The sequence below is a fragment of the Camelus bactrianus genome, chromosome 23 (assembly GCF_048773025.1).
Source record: "Camelus bactrianus isolate YW-2024 breed Bactrian camel chromosome 23, ASM4877302v1, whole genome shotgun sequence".
In the NCBI taxonomy this organism is placed as follows: Eukaryota; Metazoa; Chordata; class Mammalia; order Artiodactyla; family Camelidae; genus Camelus; species Camelus bactrianus.
The window spans coordinates 34,071,639-34,098,654 of record NC_133561.1 but is presented as its reverse complement, the minus strand read 5'-3'; positions in this window follow the sequence as shown (position 1 = coordinate 34,098,654).

Genomic DNA, 27,016 nt, shown 5'->3' with positions numbered 1-27,016 from the left:
TAGGCTGTCTTTTTATTTTTGTTAGTTTCCTTTGTTGTACAAAAGGTTGTAAGTTTGATTAGGTTCCATTTGTTTATTTTTGCTTTTATTTCTATTGCTTTGGGAGACAGACCTAGGAAAACATTGCTACAATTTATGTCAGAGAATGTTTTACCTGTGTTCTCTTCTGGATTTTTATGGTGTCCTCTTTTATATTTAAGTCTTTAAGCCATTTTGAATTTATTTTTGTGTATGGTGTGAGGAAGTGTCCTAAATAACATCATTGATTTACACGCTGCTGTCCAGTTTTCCTAACACCACTTGCTGAAGAGACTGTCTTTTCTCATTGTATATTCTTGCCTCCTTTGTTGAAGATTAATTGACCCCGTAGGTCTGTGGGCTCTCTAATTCTATTCCATTGACCCCTATGTGTGTTTTTATGCCAGTACCACACTGTTTTGGTTACTGTAGCTCTGTAGTATTGTCTGAAGTCTGGGAGGATTATTCCTTCAGCTTCATTTTTTTTGTTCCATGTTGCTTTAGCCATTGGGTCATTTGGGAGTCCATATAAAATTTAGGATTATTTGTTCTAGTTCTGTGGAAAATGTCCTGGGTAATTTGATAGGGCCAGCATTAAATCTGTAGGTTGCTTTGGATAGTATGGTCATATTAACAATATTAATTTTTCCAATCCAAGAGCATAGGATATCTTTCCATTTCTTTAAATCATCTTTGATTGCCTTAATCAGTGTGTTGTAGTTTTCCACATATAAGTGTTTCACCTCCTTGGTCAGGTTTATTCCCAAGTTTTTTTTGTCTTTGTTTTTCATGTGATTTTAAAAGAGATTTTTAAATTTTACTTTCCTTTTCGGATATTTCATTGTTAGTATAAAGAAATGCAGCTGACTTCTGTATGTTAATCTTGTATCCTGCTACCTTGCCAAATTCATTTATCAGCTTTAGTAGTTTTTGTGTGGAGCCATTAGTTTTTGACTGCTCCCTTGCTTTATGGCACACATGGACCTAGGCTCATGTTACGTATTTCCTCCCCCAGAGATCAAGACAGGCAGCTTTCTAAAGAGCCCTGGTTCTATGTATTGAGAAATGATTTTGAGATCATACTGGGTGCTAGAGGAAGTTTCCTTAGAAATAGAATAATGCTACTTAAAGTTGATCACTCATCTATACACTGGACTAGACTTTTTACATTTAATTTTAATTTTAGGTAGGAATGATGGCTAGATGCTGTTGAACAGATGAAGAAGTTTGTGAAGGGGATGTGGGCAAAATTATCAAATTGATAGAGGTGGATTACATGACCTCAGTGTGCAGTGTGGTTGGCAGCAGAAAGAAGCACTTCCTGGGTTAGGTACATTCACGTGGAACTTGTAGGTAAGAACATTCTTCATCTGCTTCTGAGTGAGATCTTTACAGTTCCCAGAAATGAATGCTAACTGTAGTTCATTTTTTATTGGAATCTCTAGGCTGTCCTCCACCAAGTTCTCCTCACATAAAGGCAAGATTGGTGGTAAAGTTGGTGTGAAAGCCTCAGTCTTGACACTGAAATACAAGTGGGGGTCCGTGACTCAGCATAATGCGGGGCTTGGGAAAGGCCATGGTACCTAGGCAGGGAAGCGATGGGGGTTGGCTTCTCATCAACTGGTGTAAACTTGGGCAGGAAAAACAAGAATTAAGCAAAACCTTATGATATAAAAATAGTGTCCTTCTGCTTGTCAGTGCCCTCACGACCAGGAGCAGCCCTGCTGTTGAAAAGTCAGGTGTATTAACTCCCTGCAACGTGGGAGAATGCACACCATGGAGAATGTGGTGTCTCCATAAGTGTGTGAATGTGACAAAGTCTAATGGGTTTGCACTGAGTATTTGGGGGAGATTTCAAGGAATTAGGGTAATTCTAAGAATGGATGTGTTAATAAATATTCCCTGGAGGGCAGAAATATTGAGTCAGGATGAGGTCATACCTGGCAGGGAAGCACTCGGCCATACTCGCCAGGAGGGGGCTGTGGTTGGGATTCGATTGGATGTGACTGGGTGTGTTAGAGTGGTTTTGTTTTCATCTCGATCTGTCACAGTCTCAGTCTGACCTTGTCTCATATTGGGGTTCTTGTTCTGTCAGTCCTTCTGCCAAATGGCCAACTCCCTCAGTGTTTTTCTCTCTTTTTATTAATGCTGTATAAAAATTTAGGTCTGAGTTTAAGAAATGGGAATGTAGAAATGATGGGTGTTAAGACCTGGAAACACAGAATTCTCCTCAGTTTATATTTAATGTGATACTGTTGAGATTTCAAATCACATGGCATACTAAGTCCATTTTAACAGTTGCAAGAAAAATTATTAAATACATGCGTGGTTTTGTTTTGCCTTTGAACACTTTCAGTGCCATTTTTGCTTTGTTTTCTTTCAGCCTTGTGGAGAGCCGTCTTTCTGCCAGATAGCTTAGATTAGAAATGACTGCAGTGGTGGTGCTTCCCCAGTGGGCAGGGATGTTAGAGTTTCTTAAATTACTTAATAACAAATGGCTTATTTAACATTTTATTTTGGTTTAACATTTTGCTTCACTCAAGAGATTCTTAAAAGCTTTACAAATCAAAACAAAAATAAATTTCAAAAATAACAAGTTGGTTTAGAAGTTAATGTTTTCAGTAGCTTTCACCAAAGGGCAAGAGATATCTTAACATTATTAATGTAATTTTTATTCCCTAAGATACGGAATGGAGTTTTTGGTTGGTGTAATTAAAAACAAGCAAATAAACCTTCAATAAGTGGAAGATTTCAAACAGATACAAAAGTCGAGATTATAGTACAATGAGCCTCCATGTGCCCATTACCTGACTTCAGCGGTTGTCAGCTCCTGGCCAAACTGTTCATCCATGGTCCCCTGCTTCCATTATTTTGAAGCTAATCCCTGATTGCCAGCATGTGTTAGTTGATCCAGAAGTATCTTAGTGTGTTTCTCCTAGAGAGAAGTTCTCTTTGAACAACACAGAAAACTGTAATATAATATCATGTGGTTAGGTATAGCTTTAATTTTAATTTTCAGTTTTTATTTGTGAAAGAGATGTTCCAGACAATTTCTGTTGTGTCCTAGCTGTCAGTGCCAATGGGAAAGATGTTATTGTCAACTTCCCTCAGTCTCACTGAACTAGGCTCTCATCAGACATGGAGTTGGTACCCAGTGTCCATCCTGGCATCATGTGAGTTTTTATTTTTACATTGCTAGATTTGTTTGGGAGGAATGGCTTTCTCTGGAATCAAGTTTAACAAATGACCTCATCTTTTTCTTATCGACCAATGGCTATTTAAAAAATAGGTGTGATGGCTGTGAGATGTTTCCTATCATTGGATCTCAATTCAAATTCTGTGATGACTTTGATTTTTGTGAAATGTGTTTCAAAACCAGGAAACACAACACCAGGCATATATTTGGCAGAACAAATGAACCAGGTATGGTAGAATTATTACATTCTCTTTCCACAGAATTTATTAGTGAGATAATTATTGTGGAAACAAAGTTACTTAATTTTGATCTTTAAAGCTCATACTTAAATGGTGAGCACTGTACTATGTGCACAGTGAAACAGGAAACATGGTCCTACCCACCTGGTGAATTGCTATTTTTTAACAAGCAATGAGGGGTGTTAGAATAATGGGGTGTTCACTTGTATTTCCATAAAGAAACAGTAAAAGGATCTCAGGAAACTAGTAAGTGTTTTGTTGGATGGGATGTGGAATTGGGGAGATGGAGAAGGAGTCTTTTTATTTGTGTGTCTTTTATTATTTATTTTATCACTATGGCAGAATATAGACAACATAAAATCTGCCAGTTCAGTCACTTTTAAGTGTATAATTAAGGGAATTTGCACACTAACACCACTATTTCTAAACTCTTTTCACCACTCCAAATTAGGAAGGGATCCATTAAGGAATAACTCCCCTTTCTTCCCTCTGCCAACCCCTGGCAACCTCTAATCTGCTTTCCACCTCTGAATTTGACAACCCTAGGTACCTCTTATAAGTGAAACCACTCAAAATTTGATTTTCTGTGTGTCTGACTTATTTCACTTTGCATTGTGTTTCCAGGGTTCATCCATGTCATAGCATGTGTCAGAACTTCATTTTTTTTTTTTTTGTGGCTGAGTAACATTTCATTGTATGTATATACCACGTTCTGTTTATCCAGTCATATATTATGGAAATTTTGGTTGTTTGTACCTTTCAGCTCTTATGAATAACATTGCTGTCAACATTGGTGTATGAATCTGTTTCAGTCCCCGTCTTCAAAACTAGGAGTGTAATTGCAGGGTAATTAGGTAGTTCTTTAACTTTGGAGAGGACTGCTAACATGTTTTTTTATAGTGGCTGCACCATTTAACATTTCTTTCAGCAATATATGAGGGTTCCAGTTTCTCCACATCCTCACCAACACTTGTTTCTTTTCTCTTCTCTTTTCTTTTCTTTCTTTTCTCCCTCTCCAATATAAAATCTGAATGGTCATATTAAAGACATATTACCTTTAATTGAAAAATCTACCCATGAAGAAAACTCCAGGTCCAGATGATTTCACCAATGAATCTACTACAGAAGGAAAATTATGACCAAATTGAATTCCAGGAATGCACAGTGTATGGCTTACTATTCATAAACCAATCAGTGTAGTTCACCACATTAGCCAAGTAAATCAGAAAACTCATGTCATTTCAATGGATGCAGAAAAAGCATTTAATAAAATTCAGCAACTGTTTGAGGAAAAAGTGTTAGCAAACTAGGACTAGAAGGGAATTTCTTTAACCTGATAGTCATTCTCAGTTAAATACCTACAGTAACCACGATACTGAAGAGATACTGAAAGCTTTCTTTCTGAGGTTGGGAATAAGACAGTAGCACCTGCATCTCCTCTGCTAATCACCACTGTATTGGAGTTCCCAGCAAGGAGAGTAAAGCAAAGGGAAGAGGGGAAAAAAACTATTCAGGTCCCCAGTTTTGCTAGTAGTCACTTATTAAACAGTGCAGATAAATCCATCATTGCAGAACATTCTGCTGGACAGCACTGTTTGAGATAATGCAGATTCAATCAAAACCCCGGCATAAGTTTGTTTATTTTGGTGAATTTGATGAGCTGATTCTAAAACATAGATGGACACACAAAAGGCTAAGGGTAGGCAAAACATTCTTGAAGAAGAACAAAATTCTCTACTAGATATTTAAACTTCTGAATCTGTTATAATTTAGACAGTGTCTGGTTCTTAGGCAAAGACATAAGAAATCTAGGTAAGTCTGTATCCAGCAGATCAAAGAATCCAAAAACAGATCCAGGCATGTGTGGGTATATGATTTATGATAAAGATGACATTACAGGACATTGGGGAAAATTTGTCCTTTTAACAATTGGTTCCTACTTAATTGGATGTCTGTTCTGGAAAAAGTGAAACTTGATTGCTATCACAAACACAGAAATCAGATCTAAGAGCATTGCCTGTCTCCAGGTGTGAATGGTAAAACTGAACTTTTGGAAGATAACATAGAATTTCTTCATGACTTTGATATAAGGAAAGATTTCTTAAAACAGCAAAAGAACTAACTTTAAATCAAAAGTTGGTAAAATTAAGAGATCACAATCATAAAAAAATAAGAGAGTGACGGTGCAAAGCATCTGTAATCAATAAGGGCTTACATCCAAAATATGTTAAAAATAGGCTTTTTAAAAAATGTAGAAATTTGTACAAAGAAGACTCTCTTCATATAAAAATGGAAAAAACGGAAAAACAATCTGGGCATTTCACACAAGTGGCCAGTAAATAAATGAAAAGGTGCTCACAGTCATCAGGAAAACACATTAAAATCACGGTGGAGTACCAATACACTGTCGTGGCTGAAATTAGAGATACTGATGACTCCTGGTGTTGGTGAAGGAGTGGAGTGGAGCACACAGAATGTTCATAAACTGCTAGGGAAAAGTTAGATAAAAAACAACAACAACAAAAATAGTACAGTATCTCTGTATATGCAGAAAGACGTATAACAAAAATCTTCCCAGTGGCAGTATTCATAATAGCTCTGAACTGGAAATAATGCAATGTCAGTCAAAAGAAGAATGGATAAATAAATCGTCACCCCTTCATAAAGTGGGGTACTATAAAATAATTATAACGAACAGACTGTAGTTTGTTTAAGAAAATTCACTTACATAATGTTAAAACTAATCTGATTATGGAGGTCAGGATGCTAGTGACTTTTGGGGGAGAGAGAATTCAGCATTGACTTGAGGGGTTGTAGGCAGGTGGTGGGGTGGTTCTGGGAAGACGGCAGTTTTTATTATTCCTGCCTGACAAGTTCAGTTGATGATAATTGTTTAAGCTGTATTCTAATTTCTGTATTTTTATATATATAACAAACAAGTTTAAACATAGAATTTAATAATGGCACTGATAATAGAAGTCGAAATTAATTTTTTTATAAAAAGTGGTTATTATGTGCCGGGTTCTATTCTGCGTGTCTACTTGTGGTATCTCATTTAAACATTGTGACAGACCTAAGGGACTGAGGTTAGTGTAATAACACCTCTGCTGGAGGCAGGGAAACTAGGGCCCATAGTGGCTGTCTTTACGATGCAGTGCCTTAGTCTTTTTACTGTTTATTTCTGAGTTGTTTGTATATCAAGGACCTCAGTTCTTTTCATATATATTTTTATTTATTTATATTCCTTCCCAGTTTTCTTTTGTTTTTAACATGCAGATTTAAACATACACCCCCCCACCCCTGCACCAATTATTTGACATTTAGATTTCCAGTTGTTTGCTATTGCAAACAGTACCAGGTTATATATTGTTTCCTAACTGTCTTTGTGCACAGCATCTACTATTTCCTTCAGATATAATCCACCCCCCTTTTAAACTGAACAGAGTTGCTCCACATAATTGAGTTAACTGAATGTATTTTAAATTCTGATTAATGAATTGTTTAGACAAGTTACCCCATTTGTCATGAAGATGTGGTCCTTTTACATGTTCAGCAGATGTATATCAGTCATACACTCTGGGTCAGTTAAGGGCCTTGTGCTGTGAAGAAGGGGACGGAGGCCGAGGTCTAAAAGCAGAGCTAACGCAGGTGATGCGCACGTGTAAGCAGGGGTGAAGACTTGAGATTTGCACTTTAGAAAGGCCACTGTAGCCATCTCACTGAAGAAATACAGAATTGCAGATGGGTAAGGTAAAGACAGAGTGAGCTGTTAGGGATCTGCATGCGGCATGGGGTGACGGAGGCCGGAAGGAGAGGTGGTATCCGAGTGTTCTGCAGGAGGTGGGGTCAGCAAGGTGGGGCTGTTACTTGCGTGAGGTGGTCTGTGGATGAAAAGAGCTTTACTGTGACTCCCAAAGCCTTGGTTCTGATTGACTCATGGGAGACAGTGGCATTCGCTGTGGGAGAATATAGAAGTGGAACTTCTATTTTGGGGGGAGTTGAGCTTTGTTGTCTTTAGTTTGCAGAATCCGTGCGACACTCAGGTAGAGGTTGTACGCTCCACAAGAAGGGCGCTCGTCTCCGTCGTGACTGAACTGTCAGTGCGGTGACTGCAGCAGATGTTAAGCTGGCTGTCAACGCCAGAGCTGTTCTCGGTACTTTACACGTAGTAAAGTACTCAACCTTCACCACAGCTGTTTGAGGTACATATTATTATCATTACCAGGACATTAGGTGTGCAAGGCCACCCAGCTGGTGGAGTGTGGAGCTGAAATTCCAAGCTGCAGCAGCCTGGCTAACAGTCTGTGCTCTTCACTTTTCCACCAGTGCTGGTGTGTGTTTTGAAACAAGTCGGCTCGAGAAAGAGTACCATGGTGCTGACCAGTGTGGTGAGAGTTCGCTGGTTTACTTAAAAAAACAAACAAACAGGTATTCTGGGCCAGTGTTGGTTGACCAGGGTTTTATGCTTTGCCTTCTGGCTTTAGTTTGCTATTGAAAGTTTTGTTGACTGTAAGAAGAAAAGTCTTTCTCTTTTCTTAAGGAAAAAGTAACTTTTGTTTGTTAGCTAGCAAGTACTTTTATGGACCAAAATGTTACTTTTCCATGTCTTCCATGAAAAATCATGACCATGGTCTCAGCCTACCTGCGAAATAGTTATTGATTGTTCATTTTGTGGCAGGCTTGCCTGGTCTAGGTTCTCTTGGGACTGTGTAAGAAGCATCCAGAGGAATACAGCAGCCTGTGAATTTGTTTCCATGTATTGTGTGCTCAGCCTTTAATTACCTGTGTCAGTGGCAAGCACCATTAGGACGAATTTCTCACCTGCTTTGGAGGATGCCGGGGGGACTGATTGCCCTACACCTGGCAGGTGCAAAGCGGAGCCTCAGCAGTGCTCCTCTGAACTGATTTCTAAAGAGCTGCCCCACTGGACAGGCCTGGTGCGGGCATTCAGAGATTACTTTTGCAATTTACGGTTCTCAACTGATGAAAACCTCATATGTGAAAATGAGTATTAAAGATTGTTTCCATTGCTTTACAAAAAGATGTGTTTTAAGATTTTCTCTTAAAACAGATTTATAGATACTCATTTTAAGCACTACTGGATTCTATACCATTTAACGTACAACAGTTGTGTTGAGTATCATATCCTTGTTGGTAGTATTTAAGGTTTTTAATATAATTGAACATCCTAAAGTTCTTAATTTAAAGAACTATCAAATAGGTCAGAAGGTATAAACATTAGGATATGTTTGCACCCTTTAAGTCTCACTTACTATCTTCTTGTAGGAGGAGAGACTTCAGCATGCAAACCTTCATCTGTTCGGCTTGCACCATCATTTTCATTCCATGCTGCTGGCCTTCAGATGGCTGCACAGATGTCCCATTCACATCAGTACAGTGACCGTCGCCAGCCAGACATAAGTGACCAACAGGTTTCTGCCTTATCTTATCCTGATCAGGTTCAGCAACCTCTAACTAACCAGGTAAGTTTACGATGTATCAGAAATGATTTGTTGGGATGGTCATTTATTCCTTAAAATGGCGTAATAGAAAACAGGCAAATACCTTAATGGTTTTCAGTTTTACATGTCACACGGGACTTCAGATGAACAAAATACAATGTTAAGAAGTTTGCATTAAAATTTTTGTTGTTTTTTCTCTTTCCCCTGTGTTTTTCACTTTAATTAAAAAACACATATAAACAAGCACATTCTCCCATTTTGCAATAAGGGGAAAGTTATTTCTAAAGGATATTAGTTAAAGAAACTGAAAGCTTATTTTTAGGGAAAGAAGGTTAAGTAGAAAAATATAAGTTACAGGAAAACAAGTCAGATTCCATTATTGCAAACTTATGGAGCTGATTTTATGCTGTTATACTACTTTATACACATACCTACAAATAAACGTGAAACTCCTTAAAATTAACGTAAATTAGTTACGCTGCTTATTATAATATTCAGACTAGAGGTTAAGTAATTTTTCTTAAGAATAGTATACAGTGAATAAATGCTGAACCTTCTTGACATACATACATATGTGCATATGCGTATGTATTTTTAATATCTTCCTGAATTAACTGCATCTACTATGTTGATTTTTGGTTTGGGAAGAATTTTTTTTTACTAGCTATAGTTGTGGTAAAGTTTCTTTCCCCCTGAGGCTGAGTGTGTGATGAGCACTGAAAGTGGCTGTTTTTCCATGTACTTAGGAATTTGGTTTGCCACTGTTTATTTAGGTCTTTTAATATGATCAAAAACTTGGAAAATTTCAGAGTGTTTCTTTTACTGGATTATTTGAGGGAAATTAGTTATTCCTAACTTAATATGTGGTTTTAATAAGCTATTGGCTACAGTTAAGTAACGCCATTATTTGAGGACACCCTTGTATGTATTAAAATAAAATATTGTCAATAGTTGACCTGATTCTACATTTATAAAATGTATTACAGTGTGTGAGTAACATTCACAATAAAATAGTAAGATAAATTATGGCAGGACTTAAGAATTCTTTTATGCAGTAAATTGAGGAATTGAATGTTTGAGAATTAGAGTAGTTGGTCAAAACTGGAAAGTGTGTGTGTACCAGAAGAAAATTCTCTGGACTTCCACACAGTAGTAATAGCATAATGATCCATCTGCATTGTACTTGTAAGAAGCAAGTATGTTTGGATTCATTTTCCTGCTTGTTCAGAAGCAGCCTATCAGGCAGGCTGCCTGTTTTTAATCTGTTTTACAGCTGAAGGGACTGAGCTCCCATTTGTGATCTCTCTAAGTATATAGGTAGTAACTCTGGGGTCCAGCTCAGGCTTCTTTCTTTTTAGATACAGTGCTCTCTCTGCTCTAACACCCGGCATGTGCAAAGGACTAGGAAAAACCCAGTCCTTTAAAGTTATTTTTATGGTTGTATTATTGTAGTAGATCATCTAGTTAGCTAGCAAAGTACCTATTTTTAGATACAACTAACATCTTATTTGTGGATTATTTTCAAATAAGAGATAAGTTAATTTAGTATCCATTTTAAGTTATAAAATATTTTTAGATTCATATTGTGTAAAAAAAGTCTTTAAGTAATAATATTCAGCCAGATATTTTTGCCAAACTCCAGAAGTTTCTGAACTGAAGGCAGTCAGATTAAAAGCTTTCTTCTAACTGAAGTGTAAAACACTGAAACTGTGCACTGATGTGGCCTGGCCTACCAGACATGGGTTCCAGATCTTGACTCATGATCTAGTTGTGTGACCTGAGTCAGGCCGCATGGACCCTTCTCTCTGTTCCTTGAATGTAAGGTTGGACTGGACTTGACATGCCCCCCACCCAATTGCCTTCTAGCTCTAAAGTTTGGTAATTTCATTATTTGATTTCCACTGTTTCTTGTCAATCATCCTATCAGTGTCTTTTCAATAAGGTTTATTGTACAAGTAAATTGAAATGAGCTTACTTGAACATTTCATTTCTGATAATTAATCTTTCTAATATGAGTGTGTTTCATATAAATTGAAACACAGTTTTGTTCAAAAGATAAATGTAGTAAAAGTGTAGAAAAGTGTGGTTACTGTTTGGAATGCTGAGCCTGTTTGGGCTATTACCGTTTTCACGGCACCTTTCATGGTTCTTAAACTGTGTGTTCTGCATGTGTGTTGTGTATGCTGTTCAGCTTTATTAATAGGTCTCAAGATAGCAAGAATGGCAGGATGTAGTGTTTCTTACTCTTTACCATATATAAAAATATGAGGTATATGTAAATAAAATGGATGGAATAGGTATTATTAAACTAGGAAACTACTTTTTAATGAAGTCCTGGCACTTACACTATGGAATCTTTTCAGGAAAAAAGATTGTTTTAGCTCTTGTAACTGATCTAAGCGGGAGGTGAGAACTGCTGCCTTTTTTTTTTTTTTTTTTTTGGTCTTTGTGATCTGTGTCTTCACACGGAAAGGTCAGGAGATTTAGAGCCTTGGGGGTGTGGCTGTTTTGGGCTACCAGAGCCAGATAGCTGAGGCAGCCGGATAATTATCTCAGCAGCAATCTCGTTTGCAGGGAGGACATTGAGCAGCAGTGTGGAGGGGAGCTCACTATCTGCAGCAGCTTGGTGAGCTCCTGGGTCCTCTGAACCACTGGGTTTTTTCACCCAGCTGGGGAAGGGAAGAAGGGAGCTTGTTACATTACATTCTCCTGACTTTGTGACTGTGGAAGTTTGAAGTGGACAAAGCATCAGATGCTTAGGGCTGGTTTGAGTTTGAGTATAAATTTGTAACAGTGTATTTGGAAAAATTATTTTCTAATTCTGGATTTGTGATTATGGCATTACAATAGTGAAAAACAGAAAATTTGATTACCTAACATGAAATCACAGTGAAAGTTAGTGAAAAAAGTATTGTTTAGTTTGTAGGAATTAATTTGTTCTTCCCATTTGTTTTGAGCACCTACTCTGTACAAGGGATTATTGGAAGCACTGAAGTACAGTCTGATCCAAAGGCCAATTTTTGTGGATGGAATGCATCTGGTTTATATATACATATGTTCCTGAAATAGTAACTTCTGTTGCCAAAAGTATGTAAGAAAAGTAAGATATTTAGAATTAGCTAATCGACTCGGCCTTGTACGTGGCTTGGCCAGTTGTGAAAAGGTTAGCAGTGTCACGACATGCCAAGTGCACAGTGCACGCTTACACACTGTGTGCATAAAAATGTGGTAGTCAGAATTACTTTCATAGACAACTTCAGGTCTGTGCAGTACATTAAAAAATCTCTTTTTGATTGTGTGATTTTGGTGTTTTAAGTGAGCATAGTTACTCCTGGAAAGCCGTAGCCACTGGTTCATTTTCCAGTGTTTGAAATACCTGTGGAGTTGTAAGTGGGCAAGTTGAAAACTTAAACATATTTATAGTTTTGAACATAACTGATTTTAATAAATGCATATGTTATTTTATTGGTATATATTATGCATGGCTCAATTATTTTGCCCAAGAAATAGCCTAAAAATGATTCCCCAAGAAGCTAGAATAGACTCCTAAAATTAACAGGGAGCCCCTGGCCCAGTGCTGTGATTCAGAGCATGGGGTTGGGCGTGAGACTGCCTTAGTTCTATTCTCATCTGTATTATTTTACTGGCTCTAGGACCTTGGTCAAGTAACATTACCTCAGGAACACAGGTTTCTCATTTGTAAAATGGTGATAGGAGCGTTACTTATTTTCATGAGATTGTTGAGAAGATTACATGAAAGATGTAAAAATTTGCATGCCCAAAATACGGTGTATAGCAAACACTTGCTGCTACAGTTATTATTTTATTGTTAACAACTTAAGTAACTCATTCATTTCTAATGGTAGTTATACCTTCTGTCAACTCTTACTACACTGGTTCAGATTTTGTGAAACCTCACAGTGAGGCTGCACTCCAGTAGTCCAAGAAGGGTCTTGCTGAGAACATTACCTGCTTGAAAACAATTCCAGGGCTTAAAAAATAAGAAAGGAAATAGATTACAAGAACCCTGTTTCATTATCTTAAATGCTTACAGCTTCATTTGCATGAAAATAATTGACATGCTTATACTGATACTGTCAATTCCTTGAGTCTCCAAGGACTGGTATGAGAGCCAAATATTCTGTGAACCTAGTTGTTCCTGTTTATATTTAAAAAATAAAACAATATGTATTTTAAAAATTAATTCAGATTATCTTATTAAGTCTTACTATATTTTCAGACAAATAGTTATAATCACTGTTTGTCCCCTTAAACCTTATTTGGAACTTTGAGGAGAGATCATGGGGAAAGATAATCATTAACTGAATACAGTAATTCAGTGAATTTGCTATCTGGGTAACAACTTTTAGAATTTGAGTACAGATGCTGAGGAAACTAATGTTAAGATCGGTTTGCTCACTGCTGTGGTCCCTCCATCGTCTCATGCTGCAGGGATGGTGATTCTTTTCTGTTCCATCTGTTGCTACCTCTACCCTCCTCTCTTCTTTTTTGTTAGTGTGAGTTAACTTGGTTAATTTTCCCAAGACTCCATACATTTCTGTGAGGCCTTAGTGTGATGTGTTTGCTTTCTCTCTGCCCCTCGAATTGACCAGAGTGTCCTTTGAAAGGGGCTGCATCAGGGGCTCCTGGCTCAGTAGATTTTGCTTGTATAAATGTCTGTAAGAGAGCTAGACAGGAATCCAAGGGTGGCTAGTGGTAGGGACTGTAGGTACCCTGATGTAATTAATTAGTTTTGAGGATCAGGATCCCTTGGTTGCAAGAAGCCCCACTGGGAACCCCTTTACTGAGGCTTGCCACGTGGCAGAGTCAGGTGGGAAGAACAATCCAGCATCACTGGCATGCTAGTTGCAGCCCCCCTGGGAGTGCTTGTGTATGGAGGACATTCGTGTTCCTGCTCCAGCCCCCGTCTAGCAGGAAGCTCACAGTTGTACTCTGACTGCTTACTGGTTGATGAAAGACGTGGTTTAGCGTTGCGCTGAGAGTACGGCTGAAATGAGTTTTTTAAAAGAAAGTTTCATTAGCTTTAAGGTGTCCTCTGGAACTTATTTGTGGTCAGCTCTTAGTGTAATCAGAAGTAGAGATACTGGTATTATGGATTCATTTGTTTATTCAACAGATATTTATTAAAGAATCTACTGTGTGCCAGGCACTGTTGTAGGCAAAAGTAATACAATATTGAACAAAAACCCTGTGCCACATGGAGGTTTCTTTGTAGTGGAAGGAAGACAAACCAAAACCAGTAAATGAGCAAATGTATACTAGTATGTCAGGTGGTGATAACTCAGCAGGGCGGGGGGCAAGGGAACATGGAGGGCAAGCCCAGATGCGTCAGGTGGAGGGCATGCTTTACTCAGTTATGCTAAAGGAGTGAGTGCAGATTTCAGCCTTGCTTACATTATAGGCAGATGCTTGTTGGAGGGCAGGCTCTGGGGGTGTTGGGAGCTGCACTTCTGCAGCACCAAACTCCATCTCTGCCCTGTGACCAGCTTGCTTCATGGTGCCAGCTGGGTCCTAAAATCTTGTCTTATGAGGCTGGAAGATGAGTTAGTCTTTGCCTGCTGTGAACCAGGTCAGGCTTAGGAATAATTCAGAAGTTTTTTCTTGGCTAATTGTATGGTGGAGAAGCCCTCTTGGGCAGCGTATCATGCATGTCTCCTGAACCAGGGGTATGTCTATAATGCTGTTGTTTAATTTGGGGAACAGAACTGAAGCCTTGGGCAGCTGGGCATATTATCTTCTCATTTCATTTATTTTTCCAGTGGTTGTCTTCATTGGATTCCAGTTAAAAGAGATAATTGAAACTTCTAATGTAGATGTCTTTTTTAAAAATAATACATATACACAGGTTACAAAAGAGGGAATTCATGCCAGTACAGTATATTTAAAGTGCTAGTCTTTTCTGTCTATTTAAGGTTATGCCTGATATTGTCATGTTACAGAGGTGGATGCCCCAAACCTTCCATGATCCAGCTACTGCTCCCCTGAGAAAAATTTTTCTGTTGACTTGATCAAAACATAAAAGCATATTAATGAGGTAAGACTATTGATTTGTTGTAACACCATCTATCTTGGAATAGAGTAGGGGAAAGAAGTTATTTTATGATGTATTTAAACATACTAAAATTTTTTACTCCCAATGATTTTTCATATTGATGACTATTATGAAGACTGGTAAGTTAATGATTTATAGATAGTATAATTACATAAAAGAAAAAAGGCATATTAACAGGGACTACAGAAAATTAAGATAATTATGGATAACTTTCCTTCTTTTTCAAAATGCTTAATATAGGCTGAGTTATCACTTCTATAATAACTCCTCTTGAAAACAAGAAAGGGGAAGGGAGGGAATAATGACACTGGAAAAGTCTGAATATGTTAGAATTTTGCTTGAATTTTCATTTATCTGTTTCTCCTATTGCCGTGGATGTCAGGAAGCTCTAAGATGTATTCAGTACCCAGTTACAGTCATCTGGCCTAGTTTATCTATATTATTTTCTTTTTAAATTGATATGTGTTCTTTTATCTGTATCTTTTCATTGTAAGATATCCGAAAGCCTTTTTGGTGGAATTAAGTATGATAAAAAAAATGCACTTTAAATTTCTCATCTTCCAACTTGACTCTGCCTCCAAAAATTATTTTTCTGGTGTTGTCTTAGGCCTCTGGCATGATTTTTACTTGCTTCTAACCGCAATTCTAGCTCTGTAATTAATTATTAAATGAGCTTTTCTGGAGAAGAGTGCCTGTGCTTTCTTTCCTTTTCCAGGGGGCCCTACATCCTTTCACACTGAAGGCTTATCTTCTACCAGTGTTAGAGCCACTTATCTAAAAAGATGTTCTTATGTGTGTATAAATTTTATAATAGTTTGATGCCATTTAATACCAGTATTTATGTTACTGTGGCATTATGGCAAGATAAAATTGGAATGAACTCAATGAGGAACACTTCTAAATTGGATTTTGTACATAATTAATGTGTTATAAAAAATGTGCAAACCAGCTTTTGGTTATCTGAAAATATATGATAAAATAGTGAACACTTTATTAATGTCAGTTTGTTAATATCTGATAAATTGTTAAACTGTTAACAGTAACTCTGTTGAAGCTTGCTTTTAACTGTTTTGCCACCTTGTAAACTAGAATTTTTGTGATGTTGCTCCTTGCAGTGTAATTTATAACTTCCTCAGTTAGTTACCAATCACTTGGTCTATTGCCTAGTCCACCTATTATTTTTTACTAGTCTTAGAAACTATAAGAAAAACAGATATAAGGAAAATAACTCATTTTGTGAACCACAAGGTTCACGGCCTTTAGCGAGTGTGGGATAGGTAGGGAGCATGTCTGTTTCTCATTAATGTGTTGTTATAGGCTTAAAAACTGGGCATGTCTCAGAGGCCCCTTTTATATTAGTAAAACATCAGTTCATATACATTTAAACTTTCATTTTTAAACTCTTTTGCCTTAGGATCAAATATAAAATTGGGATTGACTAGAAGGGGGCATGAAGGAACTTGAATATAAGGAGGATGAAAATGTTATTTATTTTGTTTGGCATTTGTTGATTGCATCAACATGAGCAATTTTCCAAAATCCCTAATATGATACTCTTGAGATCTATGCCATTTCACTGTATATAAATTATATCTTGGTTTAAAAAATAAATGAAGATCGGGTCCTGTTACTCTTCTTGAATGGGAGGTGTTTCTCCAGTCACTTAACATCTATTAATAAAATGTATAAACTGTATAATTCTAAAGGGAATTTTACTGCAGAAAATTTCCCTGGTTATATATTAGTGTTGTTCTGTAATTCAAATAGCAACTATAGAAAATTCTTTATTTCATTTGTGTGTGTATGTGTTAAAGAATAGAAATTCATCTGTTTCCTACTGATAGCAGATTTGTCTTATATATGCTCTTGATATATGGTGTGCACGCCCCCCCCCCAGTGATTTTAGTGACACACTTAACAATAACTATGATTATATTGTAAAAAATGGAGAAAAGTGTATGGATCGTTATGAAATTGACTCCTTGATAGGCAAAGGTTCCTTTGGACAGGTAATTTAATGGAAAATGCTGAATTTTATAGTTAGAACGTATTAGTGAATCATGTTGTTACATCTTTTTCTCAATAGTACACTTTTAATGTTTGTAAATAGATCTCAGCAACAGACATGTAAGTATTTGGATTCTCATTGTTCTGTGAAGGTACTAATACTGCATCAGCCCTAAAAACTCCAGTTTTTTGTGGGGTTTTTTTTGTTTGTTTGTTTTTTGGCTTTTTTGAACTTATTGAACTTAACCAGGTAGCTACTTTACTAAGTGGTTTATTTTAATCACTGATAGGTAGTATTGCCTCTTTCACACGGGCTTTGGAGTGTGTGGGTGGTTCTTCATTATGTATGTTAGAGATAATTGCTTTCCTGTCAGATATTCCTCTTCAAAGAAAAAAACACTTACCATCTTCAGCCGGCACAGCAGGTGCCTTCTCACTTTTTCAGAGGCTTGGATGCCAGGGGCTGTGCCTTGACTTTGTCTCTTGGCTCCTCTTATAACTCTGCCAGGCCCTCTGAGTGGGCAGTCTCCAGGATGTCCTTCTCAGGCCCCACAGTGCCAGCATGGCTAAGGCTGTGACTGGTGGAGTTCTGATGGGCAGGACCACTCACTCGGGCAGCACGGCTGCTTAGGAAAGTGAGGAAGGAACTCCAGGGGACCTGGTTTTTTCACTTCTTTCCTGGTCTCTTCTCTCTACCCATGAATCTCCTCTCCTCACTTGCCCATCCTGCCCAATACAGAGGACAAAACCCTAACTGCATCAGTGTCTTTCATCAGCTGAGCCCAGACTTAGCTGTCAGTTCTTCCTCCTTGCACTTCATGAAGCTTTTCTCAGGCTGTGGCTTCCCAAGCTGTTCCCACTCCTAAATCCCCCATCTCATTGGGTTGCCGCAGAGCTGTTTTGAGGTATGGTTTCCTGTTCATCCCATTCTCCATTGCCTTGCAACTTTTCTGCAGTGAAGCAGTTATTAATTTGTAATCCAAATACTTTTGACTTTTTGACAATTTTGGGGGTTGTTTTTGTTTTTTTCTTAAACTGTGGAACCTACATGTTCTTACTTATCTCTCTCTGCCTTGTGAGAAACAAAATATGCCTCTATCACCCTGTGAGGAAAGGTTTTCCTGTATGAATCTGATTGTGTTTAGGACAGAAAGAATACTGTAAGCCACTAGCAGCCACAGGCTGAGACCAGGACACATCTAAGTGATGAAACCTGAAGGAGATATGAACAAGGTTGTTAGCAGAGCTCTGCAGCTCTGGGGTGGCTCTGCCAGGCCCTGGTGTCACATGTACAGTATGCCTGCCCCTTTCCATGATGTCAAGGAATTTTTGTAATTATACATAATTCAGGGCCCTTTCCCTTGATTCTAACCTTTCTTCTGAGTCAGGGGTTTCTCAGTGTTAAGGGAGCCCTTGTGGATCAAAATATTACTTCTTGTCAGAAGCAACTTCTACTTCTCTGTCAGAGCCTCTTAAAGAACGGTGTTTCTGAGGCCTACCACTTACATAAGTAAGGCTGTGAATGCGCTGGGTGGAGTAATTTCTGTCTCCACCCTCAAAATCACACTGACGCTCTGGCAGTTGCCCCCAGCAGGGCGGCGTCTGCCTTCTGTGATGCCCACTGTGAAGTCGGGGCCACGCGGCTTGCTCTTTAAACTTAGATTTCCCTGGCACTTACTCTTCAAGCTCGCAGTGATCTCCCCCCTCCCCTTTACCTTTTCTCATACCCTGATTTCTAAGAGCACGCTAGCATCATATACTTGTGAAAGTACAGGCCTGTTTGACATCAGGATTCGTTTTCCCAGATGAGACTGATTGACGCCTTTCTCCTAGGCTGAAGTGTGTTCAGGGTCAGGGCCTGTCACTGGCCAAATAAATTCTTCCTTATTGACTTTGTCAGGCTCTCTCTAAATTCTCTGCCAGGTCCTTGTCAAATAAGCAGCTCCTTCATTTCTTAGGCCAGTGGTTATCAGTCCTGATTGCACATTGAAAATTTCCAGGGAGCTTCGGGGCTGGGGGCTGGGGAGGGAGGACTGATGCCTAAGCTCCAGACTAATGAACTCAGAATATCTGACTGAATTCTGGACATTGGCATTCTTGAAAACTGCCTATTGAATGTATAATTCAAGATCAACAATCATTGTTTTACCACTGAGCCAGTTAACTATTTGCAAAGTCAGTAAATGGTTGGGGCCCTGTTAGTGGCCTTTGTCCTGGAGATAATTAGGATCTGGGCACTAAACTGCCACTCTTGATGTAGTCAGTATGGTCAGTGAAAGAGAATATCAAAACCACTTGGTCATGGTCAGATGCTTACATGGGTCACCTCTGATTTGAAAGGCAGTAGACAGTAGTTTATTTTAGAATTGGGTGAAACCAGAGATACTGCTATTTTATATTTCAAGTTTGATTTCAGCTAAACCATTTATGATCTGCCATTGACAATAACCTTGACTGATGTGGATCTTGGACCATGCATCCATTCTCTTCCTCTAATCCAGTGATACTCAACCAAAACATTGGAATCACTTGGAGTTCTACATGCATCTCCAGACATTCTGAATATCCTAGAAAATGTGTCTAAAGCTATTATCTATTCAGACTGTATATAATGTTACAAAAGTAAGAATATTTAATCCAGTATAGTGGTTATTTCTAATTTGTATAGATACAGTTTTCTTTTATCTTTGTATTTGTTTCCTAGTTTTTAATGTAAATTTCTTTGTCAACAGTGTGAAACTTGTTTAAATGAGTAAAATTTAAAATGAGAGGTGTGCAGTCATTTGTTTATGAACACTTCAGTTTCCTTAGCATTAATTCTCATTTTAAAACTCAAAATCCTCAAATTATGGTATTTTAACTTATTTCCTGCTTATTTAAAAAAATTTTTTTAGTCTGAAGTAATTCTCTTATATGCCTATGAAAATCTAATTTAAATTTAGAAAGTTATCTACATTTTTCAGATGATTTACAACCTTTTAAATATCTCACATGTATACTTAGAATTTAAACCAGGTTTTTCTCACATTAAAAGAATAGTCAGACGTATTGTTTTATAATGTTATTTAGTAAGAAAGGTGGAAAACCAAAGCACTTGTCAACATTCATAATTTATTTTTGAAAAAGGAAAATAGTTATTCTAATTTTGTTAAGAAACTTACCTACTTTGTGGATGTTTAGAAATACTATAAGGATGCAAAAGAAATCCAATTGAAAAGATTGACTTAAAGTGACAATAAACTAATAAATGGATGCTGTTGAATGGAAATGAATAGAATCTCATATTTAGGAAGGTCAGAAAAATGGGAATTAGATAAATGTATAATTAAGGTGAATTGTAAATTGTTGTTAATGAAATAGATATTATTTATCTTTTTTCGCTTTTAGGTTGTAAAGGCATATGATCGTGTGGAGCAAGAATGGGCTGCCATTAAAATAATAAAGAACAAGAAGGCTTTTCTGAATCAAGCCCAGATAGAAGTGCGACTTCTTGAGCTCATGAAGAAACATGACACTGAAATGAAGTACTACATAGGGAAACAGACAGACAGACAAAGCAATGAGCCCTGACCCAGACCAAAAATTTGAGTTAATGGTTATTTTTATATGATAATATGTTGATTTTATCTTAAAGTGATTGAATAAAAATCAGTTATTTCTGTTGGAGGGCATACAGATCTATATATATTACTTGATCTGGCGGTGGTATTTTAAATCTTTAGGAATGGCGTTCCAGGTGGTACATAGTCTAAAAACAAATAAGAATAGTCTCTCTCTCTCTTTTTTTTTTGCAACTTATGAGTGCCATTTGTTTGCTTTAATGATACATTAAACTCCAGAGATTTCTTTGTTTAACTTTAATTGTTTCTAATACAGCTCAGAAATTAGAAGTGAGGTACTATGTATTAATGATTATAGAACCATTTTTGGAATGTCTACCTCAAGAAATAACAGCCACCATATTTTGAACTTCTACCATATTGCTTGTGCTTTTCCTCCACTGTCTGCAATAGACATAGCAGTCCTGTCAGGAAGGTGGCAGAATCCTTACACTGCAGATGGTCTCAAGGAGTAACATACCCAAGGTCCCAGGGCTCTGAAAACAAAACAATAAGGGACAGAAGAGTTATGAAAATAGTGACTTCTAGGGCCAATTGATACATGGGTAAGCTATCTTCTAGTTATACATTCTTTAATAATATTTTTAATCAAATCTAAGATGCCAGTGAACTCCAGACATCATTGTTTTATTTGATGACATTGAAAATAAATGCCACCAAGAAGAAACAAATTGCTGCCAAGTATAAAAATAAGATGCTATAAATTTTAAGATAGGATCATTTAATTATATAATTTTAAAAATAAGCATATATTAGCAACTCATGTTCAGAAATGCTGGCTGGTTTACCTGGTAACCATGAGGTTAAGTTTTTATTAACAAACTCCTTTTTAATAAATTAGGAGAGGGCATTGTGGCCTCCAAAATGATAGAAACAAACACTGATGTTCAAAGATATATGGTCCAGTGACTCAGATTAGATTTCATATATGAAACACCTTCATTCCTATTGTTGCAATAAAATGAGCTTATCCTATTAATTTTAATTCCTTAGTGTCTTTATAGATCGTCTGATACAGTCCATAGTAATGACATTTGCATTTGAACAATTTTCTCATCTAATTCACTGAATGTTTGGTCTTCACTGTTAGTTACAACTTAGTATAAGCTGGGCACATATCCATTCAATGGGTTAGAAGGCCAGGAAGGACACTGTGAGGATGCTTGACTTATAAAGGAGGCATCTGAACATACCTAACCTCTTCTTCCTCTTCACTCTAATGTTTCATTTTGAGTTTTTGCTTAAGTGGTAGACAAAATACTGATAGTATTACTATAGCATTTTAATTCTGCCTTTTTGAAAGAAAACATGAACTATTAGCTACTTGGTTATGTTACAATAATGGCTGTCATTTTTGTTTTTAATAAATTGACTTTAATGATCAACACGCCGAGACATCCCCCTTTGCTGCTGTGCCGCCTTCGCCTCTGCCGCTGACCTCTTCCCCTGACCTCACCACGCCTGCTCCCAGGAGCAGGTTGACTTCAAAGGCTTGAGTCCAGCAAACCTGGGGGAGCGGAGGTCGCCCCCAGGCAAGGCAGCTAGGGACATGAGAGAAAATACTCTGGCTCGCCAGGGGCACCCTTTTCCCGCATTGCCGCCGTTGAAACACTTCCCTAGACCGCACTCAGCCTCAAGTGCGTCTGTCTCTCTGACTGCCTGCCTGACTAACTATATATTGGAGGATGGGACAGGCTAGTCTATGTATGTGTCTGTTTATCAAATGGAAGAGGAGGCGACTAGTATGTCTCTATATTTGCCTGCCTACCTATGTATCTATCTATGTATCTATCTATATATCTATGTATCTATGTATCTTCTATCTATTTATCTATCTATCTATCTATCTATCTATCTATCTATCTATCTATCTATCTATCATCAATCTATCATCTATCTATCTAGGGGAGGCATAGCAGTAGGCTAGTGTGTCTTTTTATTTCTGTCTGTTGGAGGAGGAGGTTAATGTGTCTATATAACTATCTACATATTTGAAGAAGAGGAGGAGGCTAGTGTGTGTGTGTGTGTGTGTGTGTGTGTGTGCTGGTCTGTCTATGTATCTGTAACTAAAGGGGGAGGAGCCTACTGTATCGGTCTATCAGTCTATGTATGCATCTAATGGAGGAGGAGTAGGCTAGTATGTATGTCTGTCTGTTGGTCTGTGAGTCTGTCTCTAATATAAACTAATGGAGAAGAAGAAGGATTCCAATGTGTCTATCTGTCTCTCTCTCTGCAAAAGAAGGTAGAGGCTAGTTTTGTATCAGTCAATCTCACTGACTATCTATCTAATGGAGGAGGAGAAAGAGTCTATTAAGTTTGTCCATCTATTATCTAATGGAGGAGGAGATTAGTGTGTCTCTCTAGCTACTTAACTGAGGAGTAGGAGGAGGCTAGTGAGTGTGTGTGTGTGTTTGTATGTGTGTGTGTCTGCCTGTCTATATATGTGTCTATCTACCTATATAATGGATGATGAGGAGGAGGTTAGGATATATGGCTGTTTCTAAATGGAGGAAGAGGCTAGTGTATCTGTCTATTTATTTGTCTCTCTAATGGAGGAAGCCTCCCAGTACTCAACCCACCTGGAGGGATGCCAATTGCCACCCTGAAGCAGCAGACGGCTCCCCCAATGCACGCTGACGGGGACACTGGATGCAAATCCACAGGCTTCCCTGGGCAGCCCATGCCTCCCACGTCAGCGGACTCTGTAGCTCCCCCGACCCGCCCCCTGACCACACCGCACCTACCTCCCAGGAGACTGAAAACACAGAGATGTGCACCTCGTGTACCTAGAGTAGAAGAGACCAAGCACAGGACCGGCCAAGGAGGAATGGGAGCAAATACACGGGCTTGGTTGGGCAGCCCCGCCTCCTCAATGCAGCATCTGATCGCACTGCGCCTGCCTCCTGGGCACAGACTGACTTGGAAACAAGCATACTGGGAACCTGGGGCAGGAGAGGCCACCCCCAGGCAAGGCCCTTGTGGAGATGGGAGCAAACTGATTGGCTCACCAGAGGCACTCCGCTCCCCGCGACGTCCCTGTCCCCTGAGCTCACCTCGACAGCCTCCCAGGACATGGCTGACAAGGAGAATTAATTCCTGCACACCTGGGGTAGCAGAGGCCGCCCAGAGTCCAGGAGCGGGGGAGATGGGAAGAAAATGAGCAACTCGCCAAGGCATCACCCTTTGCTGCTGGGCCGCCTACGCTTCTGCCGCCGACCTCTTCCCCTGACCTCACAACGCCCGCTCTCAGGAGCAGGCTGACTTCAAAGGCTTGAGTCCTGGAACTTGGGGGAGAGGAGGCCGCCCCCAAGAGAGGGCCACTAGGGAAGTGAGAGAAAATCTTCTGGAGCGCCAGGGACACCTTATTCCCCATTCGCCGCCGCCGAACCACGTCCAGAGATCACACTCCTCCTCTTGTGTGTCTGTGTGTCTGAGTGCCAGCCTGCCTGCTATGTATTGAAGGATGGGAGAAGCTAGTATATGTGTGTGTGTCTCTCTGTTTATCCAACAGAGGAGGAGTCGACTAGTATGTCTCTCTATTTGCCTGCCTATCTATGTATCTATCTACCTATGTATCTATCTATCTATCCATTTATCTATGTATCTATCTTTCTATCTATCTATTTAGGGGAGGCATACCAGTAGTTTTGTGTGTCATTTATTTGTCTGTCAGTTGGAGGAGGAGGTTAGTGTGTCTATCTACATATCTATCTACTTGAGGAAAAAGACGAGGCTAGTGTGTGTGTGTGTGTGTGTGTGTGTGTGTGTGTGCGCGTGCGAGAGGGTCTATCTCTGTATCTGTAACTAAAGGCGGAGGAGGGTACTGTGTCTGTCTGTAAGTCTATGTATGCATCTAATGGAGGAGAAGTATGCTTGTACGATTGTCTGTCTGTGTATCTATCAGATATCTATGAATGAACCTATATCTAATCGAGAAGAAGAAACCTAGAGTGTCTATCTCTCTGACTGTGAGAGGAGGAGAAGTCTACTGTGTCTGTCTCTCTGTGTGTCTGTTAGTCTGTCTCTGTTTTTATCTAATGGAGATAAAAAAGGATTCCCATGTGTCTGGCTATCGGTCTGTCTCTCTAACAAGAGAATATAGAGGATAGTGTGTGTATCCATAAATCTCACTTTCTATCTATCTTATGGAGGAGGAGAAATAGACTATTAAATATTTCTGTCTATTATCTAATGGAGGGGGAGATTAGTGTGTCTCTCTACCTACTTGAGGAGTAGGAGGAGACTAGTGTGTGTATGTGTGTGTGTGTCAATGTATGTATCTGTCTAGCTATATAATGGATGAGGAGGAGGAGGTTAGGATATATGGCTGTTTCTAAATGGAGGAAGAGGCTAGTGTGTCTGTCTATCTATTTATTTGTCTCTCTGTCTAATGGAGGAAGCCTCCCAGTATTCCACCCACCTGGAGGGATGCCAATTGCCACCCTGAAGCAGCAATGGGCACCCCATTGCACGCTGAGGGGGACACTGGATGGAAACCAGAGGCTTGCCTGGGCAGCCCGTGCCTCCAGCTTCTGCCGTCTCTGTAGCTGACCCCGACCCCCCCTCCTAGGCCCCCTCCCCCCTACGCCCACTGACCACAATGCAGCCACTTCCCGGAGACGGAAAACACAGAGATGTGCACCTCGTGTACCTAGAGTAGAAGAGACCGACCACAGGACCGGCCAAGGAGGAATGGGAGCAAATACACGGGCTTGGTTGGGCAGCCCCGCCTCCTCAATGCAGCATCTGATCGCACCGCTCCTGCCTCCTGGGCACAGGCTGACATGGAAACATGCATACTGTGAACTTGGGGCAGGAGAGACCGCCCGCAGGTCAGGCCCTTGAGATGGGAGCAAACTGATCAGCTCACCCGAGGCAGTCAGCTCCCCGCAACGTCCCTGTCTCCTGAGCTCACCTCGACAGCCTCCCAGGACCTGGCTGACAAGGAGAATTAATTCCTGCACACCTGGGTTAGCAGAGGCCACCCCGAGGCAAGGAGAGGGGGAGATGGGAGGAAAATGACCAACTCACCAAGGCATCCCCCTTAGCTGCTGTGCCGCCTCCGCATCTGCCGCTGACCTCTTCCACTAACCTTACCATGCCTGCTCCCAGGAGCAGGTTGACTTCAAAGACTTGAGTCCGTCGAACTTGGGGGAGAGGAGGCCGCCTCCAGGGATGGCAGCTAGGTACATGGGACAAAATCCTCTGGAGCTCCATGGGCACCCTAATCTCCTTTCGCCGCCGCCGAATCTCGTCCCCAGACCGCACCCCGACTCTTGTGAGTCTGACTCTATGATTGCCTGCCTGACTATCTATTGGAGGATGCGAGAAGCTAGACTATGTGTGTGTCTGTCTGTTTATCCAACGGAGGAGGAGGCGACTAGTATGTCTATTTGCCTGCCTATATATGTATCTATGTATCTGTGTATCTATGTATCTATATACATATCTATGTATGTATGTATGTATGTATGTATCTATCAATCTACCTACCTAGGGGAGGCATAGCAGTAGGCTAGTGTGTCATTTGTCTGTCTGTTGGAGGAGGAGGTTAGTGTGTCTATAGAACTATCTACCTATTTGAGGATGTGGAGGAAGCTAGTGAGTGTGTGTGTGTGCGTGCTGATCTGTCTATATATGTATCTGTATCTTAAGGGGGAGGAGGCTACTGTATGTTTCTATCAATCTATGTATGCATCTAATGGAGGAGGAGTAGGCTAGTATGTCTGTCTCTCTGTCTATCTATGAGATATCTATGTATGTACTTCTATCTAATCGAGAAGAAGGAGGAAGCTAGAGTATCTATCACTCTGACACACGAGGAGAAGACTAGTGTGTCTGTCTTTCTGTGTGTCTGAGAGTAGTCTCTATCTATATCTAATGGAGAAGAAGGAGGATTCCCATGTTTCTGGCTATCTGTCTGTCTTTCTAACAGGAGTAGGTAGAGGCTAATGTGTGTATCCATCAATCTCACTTTCTATCTTTCTAATGGAGGAGGAGCATAAGTCTATTAAGTTTGTCTATCTATTATGTAATGGAGGAGGAAATTAGTGTGTCTCTATACATCGTTAATTGAGGAGTAGGAGGAGGCTAGTGTGTGTGTGTGTGTGTGTGTGTGTGTTTGTGTGTGTGTGTGTGTGTTAGGCTTCACATATATTGAAATGCCATGGCAATGTGATAGCACTCTGCTGAACATCTGTAAACAGGCAGGAATTTCATTTGCAGAACTGTGCTTCTCTCTGGCCCCTGGATGTGCTTTTCTCTGTTTTCTGGAAATTGAAGGGCTCTGGCTTTCACTGCCCTCCTTTGACAGAGATGCCACCAGTTATCTTTGCATCTTGAAGGCTAACACAAAATCAATTGGTGCGATTATGCAATTTAGCTGCATTTGTGGTCTTAAT